The sequence below is a fragment of the Falco biarmicus genome, chromosome 1, assembly GCF_023638135.1.
Source record: "Falco biarmicus isolate bFalBia1 chromosome 1, bFalBia1.pri, whole genome shotgun sequence".
NCBI classification, from domain to species: Eukaryota; Metazoa; Chordata; class Aves; order Falconiformes; family Falconidae; genus Falco; species Falco biarmicus.
Window position 1 is genome coordinate 42,591,044 of NC_079288.1, and position 20,653 is coordinate 42,611,696.

The window sequence follows — 20,653 nt, forward strand, 5'->3', positions numbered from 1 at the left end:
GAGAGAGGACAAGTGTACTGTTTTTTCCATCCTGAGAGTTTTATAAGAGTAAAATGTACCTGTACAATCCACCCAAGGCCTGACATCAGTCTGGAGGCACCTGTGGTGGCTACAGGGGGAGAGGCAGGAGCTGGAAGCTGCAGGGACCGACACCTTCTGTGGGGCCCAGGAGGCAGGCAACCCTCCTCCCTCCTCAGCAGCTGCCTCCTCGCAGTGTTTACGGGAGAAATTCAAAAGCAGAAGCTAAGGTTATGCATTGGAATGATTTCTAACACAGCAAATTCCAATTTTAACAGCGAATTTCATCTGCAGGGGAAAAAAAAAAAAAAAAAAAAGGAAGCGCCAAATCACACCAATCCATCAGGATCTGTCAAAATTGTCTTTGTTGGTACAAACGTGTGTCTTTCTTATTCACACAGTGCTGGAGGTTTAGGGCAGAGCAGAAAATCTCTTGCAGAGTCCTTTGGACGATATTTTAACTCTACTACAAAATATGGGTCTAATTAGTCCCTGAAATTGGTGACATTCGGGGCGAGCCTGCCCATTAAGCCTGAGGAGGTGGGAAAGAAAAGAATCAAAATATCCATATGCCTCAATTTGATTCAATGTAGACAAAAACCTAGCAAACACATTTGCTTATTAGAGATTAGCTGTCATTTAAAAGTTAATTAGAACTGTACTGAAAAACTCAGGGGCTGAAGACGGTAAAGGTGAACTTTAATGAAGGTTTAATCACTAGAATGACCATGAAGTGCTTGGGTTTGCATGCCCCCCGCAGCAGCACGGAGCTGCAGTGGCATCTCTGCTTTGGGTACCACACCCGAGACATCAGGAAGAAATAGCTGAACACCGCCAGGAATATTCGCGTTCAGAAATACCCGGCAGACAAGGCTTTTGTACAAAGCCATCAACAGAGTCAGGCTGTTTCACACACGGGATGATCATTACTCCGCTGTCAACATTTTTTTTAACTTGGAAAGCCAAAGTGACCTCATTTCTGGAAGCAATGAGCCGAGCTTCATTTTGCCTATAATGGCAGTTGAGTGCATTAGTACCTACACCTCCTCTTTAAAAATGCGTGTTACCGGCCTACAACAAATTCCCATGAAGAAAAAAATAATATATAAATGTCCTAACAAAGCAGGAGAGAGCTATTTTAATGAAAATGGATGCAATTTCATTAATAAGAAAAATATTTGCTTTTTCCCAAGCACACCACTGTAGCGGTCACAGTGACTTCATGACCCTTGCAATAAGCAACTCTCTAACTGGAAACAAGAGCAGCAATGCCCAGTGCATCTGAAAAAGTGATTTATCTTCAAGGCATTGCTAATCATAGCAATGAAGGCTGGAGTCACAATGGATAAGACCCATCCCATCACGCTACAGCTTTAATTAATTGAATTAGTATGAACTTGGAGTTCAAATTAACATGAAAGTGACAGGTCTGACACTGTATTTTCTAACATATTTAAAGAATGATCAAAAAAAATAGCATCAATTATCTCTACCCGAGTCAAAATAAGACAGTCCATCTTCTGTTCTCCCAGATGCCCCACTGAGCCTTCCCGCTGAGGCAGACCCATCCCGCTCCTGCCGCCCCCGCACACTGCCGAGGCACTCAGGGCTGGCAAAGCCCCACGCGGCTCTGCGCCCCGCTCAGCGCTCTGAGCCCCCACCTCGTTCCCGGGCTCGTGCACATGCGGAACTCGGGCTCCTTACTGGATGCCACCAGCCAAGCGCGCGGTATGCCGGGGGCCCGCTGCTACTGCCCAGGCTGCTGCTAGCCCACCACTAGCCCAGTGGCTGGGGTGCGCAGCCCACCTTGGCCCGGCCCAGGCCACCGCATGCTTCCAGGGGCGAGCCTTCTCCCATCCGGAGGGCTGCTAGGAGGTGCTTTAGTGCCTTTTCCAGCCGTGACTCCTAAATGGAGCACCTGCGGTTGCTTTCGGTAGCATTTTTTCGTGGATTTCAGCTGACCAATCCCAGGTGCCGCAGAGGGCAGTGGCTGCCGGCCCCCGTGCCCCCCTGGCTGCAGCCACCTCGCGGGCCGAGCCACGGGGATGCCACCTGTCACCGCTGCTACCTGCTCCTGCGCTCTGCCAGCTATGCTGGCTTTGACAGCCCCTACCTCTAATCAGGTGTCCCTGAAGATTTTAATAACACGATTATACGAGGGAAAGAAAAACTAATAACCCAAACCCTGATGTAAGCTGTTTTTGTCACAATCTTGAGACTCCTGTTTGGAGCAGATGCCTTATTAGCCATTTAATTCTCGGCTTCACAGCAAGGCACTACAATGAGAGGAAATATAAAATCAACAAGGCAGCTGCAAACTATCTTCATGTTCTCTCTCAAATTTAATAGAGATTCATGAGGCTTTACACTAATGTGCTGAGAGAAAAGGATTACAGGGCTCTCGCGCCTTGCTGGGATACGAGGGAGGTGAATCACGGTGATCAGCACACAGGCGATAACGGCCTGGCAGTGCTTACACCAAAACGCGACCACGCTAACGTCAAAACACGGCACTTCAGCTAACGTGGCATGTCCAGCTCAGGCCAACTGTATCAGACACGAGCCCAGAGGTAAAGGAGCAGATCCAGAGCGAAGGACACACAGACGCTGCGTGCAGCCCAGAAGCTGGGCAGCCCCCTGCCCAGGGAGCACTTGCAGCAGGAGCTGCCTGGTCCAGTGGACGCTGAGGGGAGGTAAGGTGGGTGTTGCTGTTTCTGCTTCCCCGCCAGGCAGAGAGCAGAGGAAACCAGCAAAATTTTTAAAAGATGGAAGACTGTACTACAAGATTTTGTTTAACCTAACAATAACTAGTGGGTGGAGCTGGGGGAGAGGGTGACGGTGGCCAGAAGCCCCCCCGGCTGCTCTGCTCCGCTCAGACCTGCAGCCCTGAGGTGAGCGAAGGCAGGAGGTATCTGCTCTCCCCAAGTCATGAAGGAGCCAGGTCGGTTCGCTCCCTGCCACCAGGCTCTTGGCCATCGGGCAGCCGTGTCCCCACGCTCTCCAAAGCCACCTGTGCTGCCAGGCCGTGCCCCACGGCGGTGCCAGTGCCCTCTCCCCCTCCCTGCACACACCAGCACAGAGCTTGGGCAGCATCTCAGGGGCAGAACCAGACGCTGCTGCCTGGCTGACAGCTCCGGTCACGCTCAGTCAAAACCCACTGCCACAACCGACTTCGCCATGCCAGTACAAGGTACTTGCACCGTCACCGCTTGGTTCCTTTAGCTCCTCACCTCTTGGGTATTTCATGCAAGACAAAAAGCAGCTGAGCATTAATCTTGCAGTCACTGGACTGTGACACCCAGCCCTCTGCTCCCCCCATGGGTCCTCCTGCTCTTTTCCCTCTCACACCAAATGGATTTTTCCACGGGGGTGCCAGGCCCTGCCACCAGCACCACTGCTGCGGAGGCCAGCAAGCAGCACCGCGGGGTGAGCTGGGGGTGAGCAGGGCCCAGCTGCTGGATGGCAGGTCCAGGTCAGCGAGCTGTCAGCCCAGCCAGGGAAGTCCCTCGTGCTAGGAAACACACCCTATACGCTTTCCAGCACATACGGAAAATGGATAACCTTTTTATTTTAAACTGCAGCAGACTCACATGAAAATGAACGCACCCTAAGAAAGACTTTCCACCTTGCATCCTTTGCCGTAGTCTCAGTAAGTCATAAAACTTGCCGCTATATATTTTCTTTACCAGGCAGGAAACCTTGGCTGCCATTCAGGAATGTGCCGGGGATATAATGGTACCGTCCAGCCCCAAGCCAGCCTGCATATGATTGTATTTATTGGTATGAAAACAGCCCTGAAGGGGCTTGACTGAGACCGGACCACGCAGCAGCAGGTACGGCACACAGCTTCTGAGAGAGAATCCTGACCCTAAACACCTTCATCAGGCAGCAGGAAGGAGACCGGAGTTATTTTTACTCTGGTTTATCGCTGTGGACACTGCTTGCCAAAGAACGACATAAATTGCACGACCCTTGCGCTGAGCTCAGAAAGGAGCCTGAAGAAGAACCCTGTTTACTGCCCTACCTGCAGGGCTCTGGCGTCCGGGGCCACCAGTCTCGTGGCAGGTGGGGACACTTGTTACACATGGGCACATTTGTTATACGAGTGCACAGCCAGAGCTGTTGTAAATAAAGCAGGGCATTATGCAGTAGTTAATCCAGCACTGTTTTGCCAATCATTTTGAAGATACAGATCTGTTTATGCTCTGCACTTCTCTTATTGAAAATAATGGAGCAGATTTCACCTTAGCAGCTTACTTCCACCACATCAGCCTCCATGCCCCTAAATGAATGATAATAGCTGCCATGCCATTGTAATTCCCGTGCAGTAAAGCATGTTGAAACCTGTTACCTCCTGTTTGTTCTCAGCATGGATCATTGCTTCTTCCACGGCTGCAAGAGCCAGACCAAAAGAAAAACCTCCTAGCAGAGGTGGTTAATAAATTTACCACGCATCTGTGAGGAGATGCAGATACAAACAGGCACAGGGGGCTCTGAAAAGCACCGGGGGCCTTCCCGTTCCTGGCGTGGGGCAGACCCCCGGCACCTGGAACCAGCCACTCTAACTAGCAAAAGCGAAGCACGAAACATTGGGCACTTTCAGTCCCAGCCGGCAGCCGGGGCTGAGGGCACAACAAAAGCTTGTTTTTGCTTATTGCTCCAATTCGCTTTATTAGAGAAAGGAGGGCTGCTTCATCTTTTTTGTACCTCTGAGGTACTGTCAAGCCTTAAGCCAAAGAGATATAATGCAAGAATTATTTTGAACAATTCAAGGTTGTTTTTTGTTGCCTTTTTTTTTAAACTTTCCAGAGCAATCCATTTTTATTCTGCACATGGACACACTGAATATCACAGGCACTGAGTGCACTTAGGCAAAGCAAAGGCAAGGATTCATGTAAAGCAAAAAAAAAAACACAAAACAAACCAACCTGGGTTTTTTTCCACTCTTCCAATTAACTTTGCTGGCAATTTGTAACAAGGAATTCATAAAAATCCTGAGGCGCTTTTTACAAGCGAGATGGAAAGCGGTTTATCTTTTTTCATCTTGCAGGAAATTTCCTTTTTTTTTCTCCAAAGCAAAACAAAACACATGAATAAATAAAGAATGAATCTCCAAAAACTTTCTTTGACTCAAAAGCAACCTGAAATTATACAGCCTAATTCACTTCAGGCACTCCTGGCTTGGCCGGGTGAGCGCGTCGCTCCCAGAGGCAAGCTGCATTTCTAAAGGACAGTCCATTAAGCCCCACCAAAGCCGCCCTCTCTGCCTTTGACATATTGCGTTAAATTGCACATCAGCTCAGTGTCCTCGTCCCCTCTCTGTGTCAAGTCCCTTAACTCAGCTCTGATTGCTGGCACAAACAACAGAGTCCCCTTGCAAGCACCACCGCTCCTTGCCAAGGTCCCTCCACACATCCAAATCCAGTAACACAGAAAGAAACCCCGGCTGTTCTGGCTGCAGAGCATCTGCAGAAAATGAGCTGGGATCTTTGCTCCCTCCCTGCCCTCGCTCAGTGCCCGTCTCTGGGGCTCGACACGCGACACACGTGTCATTATGGGTGTTAGGGGGAGCAACATCTCCCGAGCCTGGCAGGGACTGCAGCCACGTCGCTACCTGCCTTCACCCTCCCGGCGTTGCGGCACCCGACAAAAGCATGTCAGTAATTCCAGCAAATCCCTTGAGTTCTGGAGGGGGGTTTGTTACCCAAAGTCAGACATCGCTTCCTTCACAGGAAAAGCAAGTGTCTTAAAAAGGCACTTGAGCTGCTCTGGTTGCCTCCAGCAGCCAGGAATGCAGCAGGTACGTCACATCACCACAAGCATCGCGAGGGGTGCTGGCTTTGTCTTTCTGCCTGCTCAGCCTCTGTGAAGCTAGCGGTTGTTCAGAGAAGGCTTGAACGGTGCAATCGGCACTGAGACAGCAGTGGGATTTTGGGGGCAGCGGGGTGGGTGTTTGGGGGGGGTGGGAATATATAAATTAGCTCTCAGCTCTTGGATTCAGACAGAACCCAGGGTTTCAGGGCACTTTGTGAAAGGACTGTTAAAAAGCGGGTGTGCAGAACAGTATGTTGTCACCCCTTGAGACTACGTCTGCAGCGTGTATTTCTCACCAAGCCTGAGCCCGTGGCCTTGGCCAGGATCCGTGCACATCCCTGCAGGGAAGCAGCAGCAGCCGCCCCCGCCCCGTGACGGATGCTGGGGGATGCTCGGGGGAGCCCCAGGACAGCCACCTCAGCCCCTCCACCCCAGCTCCCGGGCTGCTGCGGAGCTGAACACCACGCTGAGCGGCTAAGGAGGGACCCAGGTTTGGGTTCTGACTCAGCACACGGTGTGGACACACTGAAGACATTTCTGCTGCAGCGCAGCACGGGCTGCCCGAGCCATCCCTGACCCACCCGCCGTGGCAGGCCGTCCGTGGGGGCTGCGGCAAGGCAGGGTGCAGTTAGGGAGGGCGCAGAGGTTTAGGGCCCCCTGCTCTGCTCAGGGTAGGTTTCCTGCCCATCAGAGGGACGCCTTTGCCACTGAGGCACTGTCAGCCTTTCCTGGATCAACGACACCGAGCAGCTGAGGCCGCAGGGCCTTGCCGCAGCACCGGCATGGTGGGCAGAGCCCGGCGTGGCCGCGGGGCAGCCAGGGCAGCACGGCATGGGGCTGCCCTGCCACTGTACAGCGCAGGGGCTGCAAGAAAGGTTTTGGGTTTGCTCTAGAGGAAAACAAAAACACACTTGGAAAACTCTGAATTTTCTCCACGAAACAGCTTTCCAGCCACCCCGTTTCCAATCTGCCTCCCCAAGAAGAGGCCATCCCACCCTCACAGCCAGCCCTGCCAGTTCTGTTCACAAGCTGGTGGCCTTGGACCACTCCTCCAAACATCTCCATTCGAGCACAGCTTCCCACTTTTCCACTAACAGCTACTTCACAGGTTTTGCTCTTCCCACATCCCCCATTTTTATCTTCCATCTGCTAACACCTCTTTTATTATCCCGTGCACCTCTCAAGTCAATGACTGCTATCTACATTCCCTTCTACTCCACATCTGCCAATGCTTGCAGTTTGGACATAATTTCTGATCAGATGCCTGTTTGAAGGCTGCCTTAAAACCTTAATCAGAACGGTTTCTCCCAGTCTGAGATAATTGGATGTTAGAGTCTGCTTTTCTTACTTATTTTTAGCAGAAGGCAAGACACTTTTACAGGTGTTTCAGCACACAGGGGGAGGGGAGGAGAAAAGTCAATTACATGATCAAAACCTTTCCATATTCCATCCCCAGCTCCCTTCCCTCCTGTGCAGACGCTGCCCGGGTGTTGAGGTGAGAGGACATGACCCAGCAGCATAAAGGTCATGTTTTACCTGTCTCGGAGGTTCTTGTCTTCAGCAAACAGCCAGATCACCACCATTTCCAGAGGGTGTCAGCAAAGGCAGAACAGAAGTGCTCCAATCCAGCTAATTTTAAACAGCTGTAACAATCATTCAGCAACCTTGTGTAAATTAGGGTTTCCTTGGGTACGTTTAGCGAATTATCCTGGATTTTAAAGTGGAAACATGACAGACGGTTCAACAGCCAGCAACAAAAAGGATGCACCCCTGCATCCTGCCCGGCTGGCAACGCCTCTTGATCAAAAGAGTTTAAACAATTAAGAACTGATCAATGTACCTTTGTGCGTGCAAAGAAAGCAGAATAAAGAACAAAAGGGGCTGGTGGGAGCTTTGCTGCTGCCAGGGTCAACCCACCACGGTCTTTTGAGCTGAGGCCACAGGACGGCAGTCCCTGCTGGCTGATGTTCCTATTTGCAAGCAGAGACTGGGCAACGATTGCTGTGCCCAAGGTACTTAGGAAATCTGTGGAGGTGGAACCTCAAACTGAATTCAGATTTCCTGAAACCTCCCCCAGTTCTGTAGCAACAAGACCAACACCAACAGCACACTGTGTAACTGGCTGCTGAAGAGTAGCTGAAATGCCAATGAAGGCAACAGAATGGCACCCACTGGCTGCAAACTGAACTCAGCAGGACTGGCTTCTGAAGAACACACATACAGTCATTTTTAATTATATTGATAGTAAGAGTTGCACACATGCCAGTAAACCTGTCATTAGCAATGTAAATTAGTATGATTTTTAATATTAACCATCAGAAGAAGCTAATCTACATTTAACAGAGGAAAGAATACAACTATTTAAAGGAATGTCTTTGTTTTTCCATGCTGCATACAAAATAATGCAGGTACATGAAAACAACACAGGGAAAATAAATGCAATAACAATTCCTGTGCATAGAAGACTCCTTCTGCAGCAGTGGAGGGCACAACATAGAGGCTGGCTCAGCGCTGTATGGGGCAGTATGTACAAGGTGCCCTGTTTGCTTTCTGGGTAAGGCAAGCATCACTGAGACATCTGCAGTGATTTGAGGCAAAGGCTTCACTTCAACCACACTCAAAATTGCTTCCCCGGGGAGCACACAGAGTTGTGGGCAAGTGAGGATGGGGCAGAGGAGGGTGGAAGGACGACACAGAGCTGGCAAGCTTGTCCATGCACCAACAGCTCCATTTTTTTGCAGCCCCCATTGCTCATGCAGACATGCTGCCCCATGGGAAGTCCTGGTTTGCTGAAGATGTCAGGATGGGGTTCCTATCCTGGCAAGCTGCTCTCAGTTCCTTAGTGTATGCGAGTTCACCAGCACCTACAGAAATATTTGCACAGGGTAGTCAAAGGAGAGGGTGGATTTCTCCATTAAATCACCTGGCTGTTATTTTTCCCAGAAAAATTGTGTGCATTCCTTCAATCCTTTTGAGAAACATTCAAAGAAAATGCGAGGGTCAACAAATCGGCCCTTAATGTCACACGCATGTAAAGACGAAGGTGGCAGCAGTATGTCACTCACAGGAAAGCTGACAGGAATATGGCAGAACAACCGGGTCCTGTACACATTCAAACTGCAATGCTGCTCCAAACACTAGCACCTGGTGATAGCTTTTTCACGAGGAGGAGAGGGGAAAAACAAAGCTTTGCTTGGACCTGATAAATGGATCTCCCTGGAGTACTCCATGAAGATCTGCAAGGGGGAAAACAAACAAACAAACAAACAAAGACACAGAATCCTGGACTTACATAATTCATGCAAGTACAGGATATGTATCAGGAGCTTTTGTAGGACTGGGGCTTTGTTGTGCAACAATAATTTTCAGAAGAATAAGAAGAGGTAGGCAGTATGCTTTGCAGTTGTGACAACGGCATGGTGTATTATGGAGATGGTTGTAAAGGCCTGTATTTCCCTGTTTGTATCTATCCACACTTGCCCCTACGCAACTTTACACAGGCTTCTCCCTGGCATGCACTTTTCTTTCTTTGGACTCCTCAGTTTTCCCTGTCCCTGCTCATTCCCACTGCCCCTGTAACTTTTCCTCATCCTTGCACCCCTGGCTGTGTTCCCCGGGCTTCCCAGCTGTCCGCTTACAAATTCTTCCCTCCTCTCCATCTCTTTCCCGCTCTGCTCTGGTGCCCAGAGCTGTCTTGGCACGTGTAGGATCTTCCCCTCAGGAAGGTGATTGAACTGGGCCTTTCCTACCGCGACCTGATCAACAAAACCCAAACCCAGCAGCCAAGAATAGAGCTGGGTCACTCAAATTCATTGCTCAACAAGCGTCTCAAGCATAGCGCCATCTTCTTGTATCACCACTTAGGGCCAGTAGCTCCCAGTATCGGCTTTCTGGATATTAACAGGCTGCTCATGACTCAAGAGTCTGCAAAAAGCAGACCGTTGTTGCTGGTGCTGACTTACCCGGTGGATCTGCAGCCTGGAGAACGAGCGGATTTTGTGATGATGTTAGTAATAACAGCTAAACACAGTGCCAGCTTCCAATGAGCTCCACCACCAGCACTAACCAGTTTCCTACCAAGGAGGTGGAGATCCCACCACACCATCCGTATGCTGCTGTTTCCACTCTGCCTCTCCAAAGTAAGCCCTGGAAAAAGCTGTTGCGATGCACGAGAATACCCAATGAGTAGCTCAGAGTAAAAAGATGTCTGTACGTTCAAAACCCAGCATGCTGATTATCAAATTCATTGCTGGTTTAAGAGAACATACATTGAACAGAATTAATGAATTGTGCCAGCTGCAAAACTTCTGGCAGATGGAGAAGAAAAAAAAAGCAGCCCTGGATGCTGGGAATAATCTTCACCTCCTTTTGAGGGAGTTATTTCTACAATGAATATATTTAAGTGATGAAAAAAACCCTCTTGTGCAAAGGTGATCTTGCTTTTTCTTCAATCCTTCTTCGAAATAATTATTTCAAACACAACAGCTCTTCAGAAGATCAATAGCTAGGATTATAAAAATACCCCAGCACAGACTGATTGCTGCCGAAGAAAGAATTATTACTAAGGTTTCACTTCACTTTTTTTGTACTAAATAGAGACTATTTACAGCCCAGAAAACTCAATGTTTCAAGATCTGAAATGTCATTTTTAGCTATGCATTCATCTTTTTGGTTCACATCGACTACCATCATCTGTTAAGTCAATAGTTATCTTCCCTACCTACCTCCAAGGTGTCCCGAATGAACTATCAGTCAAGCAAATCTTCAGTGCTCTTGGTGCTGGAGAGAAGAAAAAGCACACACATCAGAAGGAACCAGACAAGAAAAGTTTCTTCATACACCATCACCAAGCTTTTTTTATTAAACAGATGTTCCACCCACTGCCCTACCTATGCAAAGGTATGTAAGGTGCAAAACCAAAAGAAAACTGCTATGCTAGATTGGGTGCATTTACTATTAAGATTCTAATAGACTAGAATTTCATCTATTCAAAATTAACTCCAAAGCCAATTTTAATGCTATGATGCAGCTGAAAATAGAGTTAAGCTCTAAGCTCTGGAGAAGAGGAAAACCGCAGAAGGCTTACACAGCATCGCTGGCACTCAGTCCATCTCCACATTACTGGGAGTGCATTTCTTATCGAACACCTGCGTCTGAAGAACATCGTGCCCACAGAACAGGGGTGCAGACATCATGGTACAGGATCACTACCTACATTATGGTGTGGTCTCCAGAAGATCTTAGCGTTATTGCACAGTACAACAAATACAGGGGGCTTAGAATCAAGAGCAGCAGCCTTCAACCATACATTACAACCATAGTATCACACTTCGTTCTCCTCCTTGGACCCAGTTTAAGCTTTTCTTTCTTGTCACCTCTGAGCTATGCTCAAAGGTCTCAGAAACAACACACTGCCTTTAAGCCCAGCGCTACGCACCACTGAACGAAGCAAAGAAGTGAAATTACCTCAATTTTTCTCATGTAGAACTGATCTACATGAGATCACATAAGGAGGTGGCTGGAGAGCTGAGATGTGAACACACTTCCTCCAAGTGCCAGTCCAGTGCTCTGACCACACCACAGTTCTGCCTTACTTCTGGAGAGTCAAAAGTTTTGGCTTCACTTTTCCCCCTTTCAGATACCCTGCTGGGCACGTTAATATGCTGCTTTAGGGGCAACGCTTCAGCCTCCCAGTCTGGAAACACACAACCTGAGAGGATGGTGACAGGTGATAGGCACATTTCATCAATAGTTGTTAATTATCAACACCATTTGATAATATTTATCCAAATAAATTAACAGGTAGAAAGCTCAGCACAATTAGCAGAAGAGCCCAAGGTCTGATATTCTGTACTTGGCCAGACTTTAATTAGTCAAATAGCAACATTTTGTACAAATCCTGACAATTACAGCCAGCAGCTAGTAACATTCACAATGCTAGGCTAAATTGTGCACAGATAAAAATTGTAATGAACATAAATTAAAACTGGAGCTATAACACAGACTCTTAAAGGCGCTTCCTGCAGATCTCTCTGACCAGCAGTACCTAGGGACAGCAGAGCTCTCTGCTGCTGGCGTTCTACTCCCCGCCCCCCCCCCCCCCCCCTTTTTTTTTTTTTGGCTTTAACACAAATCCTGAAGTGCTTCTGTATTTTGTAGCAGCCAACATAGAAGCAACAGAACACCTCCAAACATCCCCTCTTCATGCCTTTATTTATAATTTCTGCACCCATGTCATTGCCTATGGCCTCACAAGACAAACCTTCCAGCCAGGAGCAGTGCTCCTGCAAGGACACTGCTGACTTCACGCACTTTTTATGGTACCCTTCCATCAATGGGGCTGCAGGAGGCAGGATGCAGGACACAGGCAACACCTCTCACTGCAAGCCAACACCGCAGCCCACCTGGCCTGGCGAGGCGCAGCGCTTGCAGCACACTCCAGTGCTCAGGCACCAGCGACTGCCTTGAGCCCACAGGTGTGAACACCAGCGCCCTTGCCCAGGGGTCCCTCCCGAACAAAGCTCCTGCCCCTGCATTGATAGAGGTAACAGGAGATTGAAATTTAGAGCTCCTCTTTCTCACCAGATTTTGTTACTAAAACTTTAAATAACATAATTTAAAATATGAAATAGAAAAGGCACATTCCTCTGCTTTTTATGTGGCAGCACAGAGCTTTCCCCCTCCCTTTGGTGAGGGTCAGTGTTTTTGCAGAACAACTTTCAGCCCTGCTCCAAAGGAACGAGCTGATTATTTTCTCTGATCGCACCAGCCCCTCTCCATTTCCCACTCAGTGTGGCATACCATTAGCTTCAGATGTACAAATAACAAACATATTTTACAGGGAGGAATTAGCCTGTTATGATTTCTGCTGATAGGGAGAATGGAAAGGGCAGACTGGCACCAGGCTACAAATTAGCTGCTTTAATATATTCCTTTTCTCCCCTTTGAGTTTTCATGGGTGCTTCTAGACACTGCAAAGGCGCATCCTCCAGACAGCCCAATTAAAATCAAAGTTAGGTTCGGTGACTCAGTGTTTAGATACAGCACAGTTTACAGCATCTTTCCTTGTTATTTCATGACATCAACAGTTGGCAGAATGAAAACCATTCCATTAGATTTGTTGTTCATGGGGCTGACTTCCTCTCCATTTACAGGCTGACGACTCTGAAAGGAACACTTTTACATCGCAATGACAGTGTTTCATTTTCTTCATAAAAGCAGGTTTCCAGATAGCTGTGGTTACAGTCCCACATTCAAACCAGGATTACGTATTTTAAGATTTAACCCTTACCTCTCCCTCCCCTCTTAGAAGAGTCTGAAGCCTCCTGAATATTCTGTCAGCCCTACTTTCTCAAAAGGCTCCTGAAGTGATTTGTCCCATCGGTCAGGTAACAGCACAGTGCCCAAGGGGCACAGCCAGCAGCCCACGGCCCCTCAGGCACTGCTGGCACTTCTGAACGGCCACTTTCATACTGCCAAGTACACAGTACTTCCCTCTTTTTCTGGAATAGTCTGAAGCCATGCTTAATGAACCTACATATGCAACTCTAATTACAGCTGCACACCAGTCACCTATCTACATAATGCAGCATAATTGGACACAATGAGCAATCATCTGGAACGCTTTTCAGAGTTCAGCTACTACTGAATGCTGAAATACCCCTCTAAGAAGGTGGAGAAAAGCAAGTGTGATTGCTATGTCATTTTTATTTATTGGCAGATCATTCACCCTTCTGGTCTCTGTGGTATGAACAACAGGAGGATTTGGAAGGCTTTTTACAAGCAGTCCATTCTGCAAAGATCAGGCATTTTCAGGGAGGTTCTGTGAAACCTCCCCACTGCTAATCTCTGTCCAGGCAACAGAAATGGTGTCGTGAGCTTTTTATAGTAGAGTGAACAAGATTTCAGTTGAACTCAAACTATGTGATATGGATAGAAAATATAACTATATAACAAGTAATGGGAAGCTGTTTCTTAAGGTAACTTCATTTACAGAAGACTGTTGAGAAGCTGCTTTTGTACTGCTGACAATGCCTGAATGAAATCAGTGACTCTTCAGTGACTTTAAAGAAACTGCAGATAAATCCTGCTTTGCTGGAGCTTTTATTAAGGTGTAAAACTCATTACTAGCAAAGGTCTAAATGCTGTAAAACTTTGGTCTTGAAAGTTCCAGTGCTCAGATGATGAGACACCTCAAAAAAAAAAAAAAAAAAAAGGAAGGGGGGGGGGGGGAGTTGAATGGGCTGCCAAGTTCAGAGTTAGAACTGAGCTTTGAGGTACTCATTATTAGAAACATAAAAATTTAAAAATTCAGCACGGGTACTACTTTAGGGTTACAGAGAATGCTGTGACTTTTGGCATGAGATAGGGATGTTCGCAAGGCCCAGGATGAAGCTGGACCAGTCATAAGCGAGTGACTAGTGAAGCAGAAAGCATGTACTGCGGCAAGTGCTTGTAAGCATATAGGGACTAGCTGCTTCCATCCAGCAGAGATCCACTCACAAACAGAACAATAAATTATATTAGAGACAGTGCAAGGAGATACTTGGCCACCAGCCTTTTAAGGGGCCAAGGAAGTATTTCCCCAAGAGGATCAAATAAATTGATGGCTGCCCAAACTTGTGATTATTTTCAGACTTTGCAAAATGTCCTCCACATCTCCAGCAAAGTGAAATGTGAAGGGACGGCTTTGAAGTGTGAAAAATAGCAGCCAAGTGCATTACCTTTAGGCATGGCTACAGACTGCTGGCAATGGAGTTAAGCTCTCCAGGTGGGCTCTCACCCATGCACCTACCACTGGTTTTAGATTGTACAATCTGCATCAGTAAAGACTTGGTTTGACATTTTAATTCATTGTGAATCACCTGTCATTGTTTAGATGATGGGTCAGCCAAGCTGGTCATTTTTTACCACTCAGTTTTTCACAACTCGCTTCTCGCATCTGTGAACACATTAAATCATAGCACTGTTCCCTTTCTTCACTCCCAAATGAGAAAGAACGTCAGTAAGTCTGAGCCAAACACAATGAAATACAGAACTGTCTTCTGTTGTTGGATACTGACCTTGCTTTTACAGTATTTAAAAAAAAATAAAAAAGGAAAGAAAAAAGAAAAAAAAGCGCCCAGTAGTGGAATAATCTTGAACTGTAGTTGAAACTGGACATCATCCTACTTGGTTCAATTTTACCTATAGTCTGACTTCCTAAATGATACCAGCTCTGAGATCTAAGCTATTATTTGCCAGAGCCTGAACATGTCTCCACACACAATTTTTAACACCCATTTGAATCTATTATTGCCATTTTTAACTCTGTATGCTATTTTGATATTTGGAATATATTCTATTCTTTCTTCCCATGCAGACGGGCCACTGATGGAGGAAATTTCCCACAACATAACCCTTATTTAAGGATAAGTAGTAGTATTTACTGTATCTGCATATTCTTAAAGCATAAGGGCAAAGAACAGTCTTTCTTTATAGAATAGTTGATATCTTGTGTTTGCTTGTGGCTTGAATAAGACCATCCCATTTACATTCTTCTGCACTGCCACGAGAAACTACTGAGAAGCTAGCAAGATACAAAACCTAACTTTCGGTGACATTTCAGGACACCTCCAATGGTGCAGAGTTCAGCACACTGTATGCAGCAAGACAGCAGTCTAAACTGAGTAGCTGGGGAATCTAAGTACTCCCCTGCCTCATCATGAGCAACCGGTCCACAGAGCAGAGGTCTCTCACCCATGCACATCCTTGACAGCTGCTTCTATTTCTGTCTCTCTGTGAGATGTCACCCGCTTATCCATACGAAGAATAAAACTGTATATTGCTTCAGACAGAGACACAGACAATTAAACCAACCCCCTATTTACAAAATGGCATGCAACCCATTTGCCCTTTATAAAAAGGGCCTACCTAACTTAGATGTCACAGAAAGCATATTCCTAGCTTTCCTAAATGATAACTTCTGCTTTGGGCTTGGAAGATTGTCAAAAAGAAGAAGCAAGTTCAATGACTTTGAAGGCCAACAGCTCAATCATTTCTGCAAAGCAAGCAGTCTGATTGCACACTGCCTGTTATCTTCAGCTCCATGTAAAGTAGTCATTATCCTGGGAAGGAAACACAGAATTGCTTCTGCCTCTGAAGATATAAGACTTAATTTGTTGGCAAAGTTGCACTGGGCTTAAAATCTAGCAAGTTTTCACTGTCACAGTATGAGAACAACAGCTTTTCAACACCACTTATTGTGCCCATGCTCAAAAAACTATCCCAGTGTCATCAAAATCATGAGGTTGTCAGAACTGAGTGCATGTGTCTGCCAGTTAAGAAACACTGGACAAATGCCATCAGATTTGCCAGCATAGCCCACTCATTTTTACAGTGTTCTCTTAAATTCAGCATATAATATCACTCTTTGTCCACTTTGTCTCCTTATCTACAATGCTTTAAAATAGAAATAGCTTTAGGAAAGGATGAAAGATGTGTTTAATTTTTGCCAAGTGTGATACCATTAAAGTCATTAGCCAATATTGGTTCCAATGGGAGATTATGAACAGTGGGAATTTAATGTGCTCCTTCTGCAGGATTAATAGATACATGTCTCGTAATGCTTTTGTGTGCAATGACAGCTTGAGGCTGTCAATTTCTCCCATTTCCTGATTAAAAAACATCAGACAAGCTTATACCCATCCAAAAGGCACAAACTGAAGATGCAACCCAAGACAAATTGTTACGTGATATACAAAGGTTTAAAGCAGAAGTTGTTTTTGGCAATAGGATGTGAGGGTTGAGAGAGTGTTTTATATGGATCATGAAGTTGCCAATGTTCAGCTATGAGATTTCCCAGATTACACAGCATATTATCATATTTTTAAATATACCTTTTATGAAGAGGAAGGAGTTCAATAAAAGCTACTTTAGTATACTGGGCTTTTTTAGACAATTTCTATTGCCTATCACGGTAAGACAGAGGGCATTTACCTTTGGACTTAACATATCTCTGCAAAGCTATTCCAGCATCAAAATAAAATCACAGAACCATTTAGGTTGGAAAAGACCTTTGAGATCATCAGGTCCAACCGTTAACCCAGCACTGCCAAGCCCACCACTAAACCATGTCCCGGAGCACCGCATCAATGTCCTTTTTAAACACCTCCACGGATGGGGACTCCACCACCTCCCTGGGCAGCCTGTGCCAGTGCTTGACAATCCTTTCTGTGAAGAAATTCTTCCTAATATCCAGCCTAAACCTCCCCTGGTGTAACTTGAGAGTGGGACAGCTTCACCTAGAGTATGTAGAGTGGAGGCAAAACCAGCTGTTTCCACCCTGATTAAGATAGACAGTCTTGGAGTGTTAGCAAACATGAACCACAGAATAGCTGAGGTTGGCAGAGCCCTCTGGAGATCGTCGCATCCAAGCTCTTGGCTCAAAGCAAGCTGAGCTGAAGCAGGGTGTCCAGGTCTGTGTGCAGTCAGGTTTTGATTGTCTCCAGGGATGGAGACTCCACAACCTCTCCGGACAATGGCAACAGCCAGCGAGTCAAGACTTGAGCAACGAGAGCCAGGGAGCAGCGAGGGCCACCTGCTCCCTGAAGGGTGGGAGCTGGGCGCAGCAATGCGGGCGGCGGGGCAGGGACCTCACCAGCCCAGGCACAGCCCCACGGTACCCAAGGAAACCAGGCAGGCCAGGAACGGCAACTGGGATCAGCCGAGAGCCCAGACCGCCAGACAGGTGTGGTGACAAGGCAGCTCTGAGATCAAGATGGGAAGTCAGCCAGTGGGTTCAGGGTCCAGGTCAACAGGGTCCACAGCCAGGCAGAAGCAGGGCTGCGATGGACCCAGGGTCAGACCAACCTACAGCCAGCTCAGCAGGAAGCCAAGGCACCAAGCTGGAACGGAGCTTCCGGTCAGAGGCTGTGGGTGGAAGTCCCAGGCGAGGCTGGCCAGGACCGTTAAAGGTCTATTACCGCATTCAGAGCCCCGACAAAGAGAGAACACGAATGAGCTGGAAATATCTTCCTACTGATAAATTGCAGCACAACTCACAGGGACAGTGTGAACCCAAACAGATAAGGGACCTGCACAAAAGAATAATGATCATCTATTCTCTGTTTGCAATGGCAATTCTCAGAAAACTATTAATTTACAAACTCAAAGGCTTTCACAATTCTTGATTCAACTGAGTAAACTGGTGGCTTCTTATTATGCAAATACATGAAACGTGTTGTTCTGGGAATATAAAACAATAGGTTGGAGCATCTGAAGAACCTTTATTCCTTTATCTGTCATTATTATACCATTCCAATTAAATCCCACATATTTTACCGTAAGAATCCAACAGAATTCCTGCTAGAAATATACCTATGGAGTTGTTGCCTTTTTGTTCTGTGTTGAGTATCCACTGGGAGAACATTTCTAGGTGAGCTCATGGTCATACAGCTTTCTAACTTCTCTTGCAGCATAGACAGCTTACTGAAAATGGAGTGACTGTTAGTAATGCCTTTGTAAAACAGGCTTCACCATTCCACCATTTTTTTTAAGGCAACATCTTACGATTTTGGTAAAATCTTTTAATTGTTGTACCTGGTGACTTACAATCTTCACTGTGCGTAAGCTAGGGCACTCAAAGACCTGTGGACAGTGTACTTTTGATTGCCTCAAAAGACTGAAATATCTTCTTACACTTACTTGACTCAAGGGGGAAAAATACTCATCTTTTCATCAGTCCTTACAAAATGAATCTTTCCTTTCCATTTTCCCCACAGCAAATGAATTAATTATTAGAGCTCCAGTAAGGAGGAGCAAAGATTACAGATTACTTTTGCTTCCTTCCTCGTGATGCCAAACCCTCTGACTTGTTCCTTGATCAGTTAAGGTTAGTTTTTTCAAGCTTTAGCATTTCTGAAGGAAAAAGCTGTTACAGAAGCAAGAACAATAATTTAACAGACAGTCCTACAATCACCAAGGCTACCATATCCTGATAAATAAAGTTGCAGTTAAACATCTTTGGATTGCATTTTAACAAGAAACCCCAAAGCCTCCTACTTTTCAATACAGAAAATATCAGCATATATGGGACTTATCCCTGGAAGAATACATCCTTAGAATTTATTTTACAAGAAACAGGACAAGGAAAACCTTGCATCTCCAAATTACACCAGTTTCACTGCAGTAACATATCATATCTGCCACTCTATGCTGTCTGGGGAAGTTGGTACCTGCCGTTCTCCAGTCTTGCATTCTGGATTTATCTTACCCAGCCAGGCAGCTGTATTTGTAACACTGTCAAATACCACCAAGAAGTCATCACGCTTTCTATTTAGAAATCAACAGTTCAATACACAGTCTAAAGAGAAAAATTAGTTTGTCAGCATGCACCTAGATCTGCAGCCATTTTGTCCTTATCAGAATAAACTAGTCATAGCACAATTCCTGAGGAGAGTGTGGCAGTGATCCAGAAATGGCAGATTACTGCCATTGCTTTTAAAACGGTCTGGCTAAGCTTTTTATAGTATTTGTCATGCTATATGTTCAGAATTAATTGTTGCCAAGAGATTATCATCTTCATTCAAATTACAGATACAAAATTAACACCATGGAAGTTTTCAGTTCACTGGAAGGTTAAAAGTGGATTTTTTTTATAAACAGTCAAGATCTGGTTTAGGATTATACAAAATCCAGTAGGTTATTTCCATACCTATATTCACCTCCTGCATAATCCACAGTAGGGAAAATTAAGGCAAAAATCAAAGACATGATTTGGATCAAGAATTATCAAGAATCCTTCGATGGTTCACACAGAGTAACAGCAGCAATGCTACACCAGCTGGCTACCAGAAAGACTGAAACTTAAAGAATGTGCAGGCAGGTATTAGTTTCCAACCAACTGCTCCAATAAAGCCTTTACTTTTTTATGTAATATTTAACCAAACTACACTTTTGGTGCAGAAAGGATCTGTCTAAAAGGAAAACAAAATATTCAGAAGATGTTCATATTTAAATCATGACAGAAAAAAAATTAAAACACTCAGCTTTCAACTTTTAAGAGCTGCATTTAGGAGAATTTCAAACAAATTTTCATCGAGTTATAGCCAAGTTCATTTGTGAGATGAAAATACAGGTGTTTGATCAGTGCAATGCTGTATTTCATGCTTTCAGATCATGAGGCAAAAGAAAAATTAGTAAAGAAGATGCTTTAGCATTTTACTAACCTCAATGAACAGGTCTTTTACTTCTTCATATAATTAGCTGCTGCATAGGGATCAGAGAAGAGGAATAGATGATAAACACAATTTAATTAAGTAGAAATTTAATTAAATAGGATTTCCCAATAAAATTTCTTCATAAAAGATAACAGACATGGCCTTAAATCCAAGAAAACATGAACTCTAAACGTTACCATTTGTTGCCCCATTGAAAAATGGGAAGTATGGTTTCGATTGTCTCTAGCGCATGAAGTTTACAAGTGAGGAAGTGCATGTTCCAAAACAACTGGCGTCAAACAAAATGTTATGATACAAAGAGCGAAAGTCACAACAGATGTGAAATTATGATCGATGCCAAGAGACCACAGATACATCTCAATGGCTGTCAGTTTCTTGACAGAGCCAAGTTGTTCAGTGCCAAACCATTAACTCAAGTTTGATAGAAGCTGCCCTACAAGCGGAAGCAAGGTCTCTTCACCTGTAGAAAAACAAGCAGTATATATTGAGATGGCCAAATTATTTTAACTTTTTTATTATTAACAGGTTATCCACCAGCTGACTGAATTGCCAAGTAGGAAGCTCTTGGAATACATCTAATTAATTCCAATTAGAGCACCTTT

The 20,653-nt window shown here is 45.6% G+C and overlaps 1 long non-coding RNA gene across 1 annotated transcript; it reads right to left on the minus strand.

Moving 5' to 3' along the window:
- Positions 1–8,192: 8,192 nt before the first annotated feature.
- On the minus strand, positions 8,193–11,900 carry LOC130145951 (uncharacterized). The gene is made up of 3 exons (XR_008820771.1): positions 11,299–11,900; positions 10,557–10,611; positions 8,193–9,068 (listed from the first exon to the last, which is right to left on the minus strand). It is a non-coding gene; the product is annotated as an uncharacterized LOC130145951 (long non-coding RNA).
- Between the last annotated feature and the right edge of the window lie 8,753 nt (positions 11,901–20,653).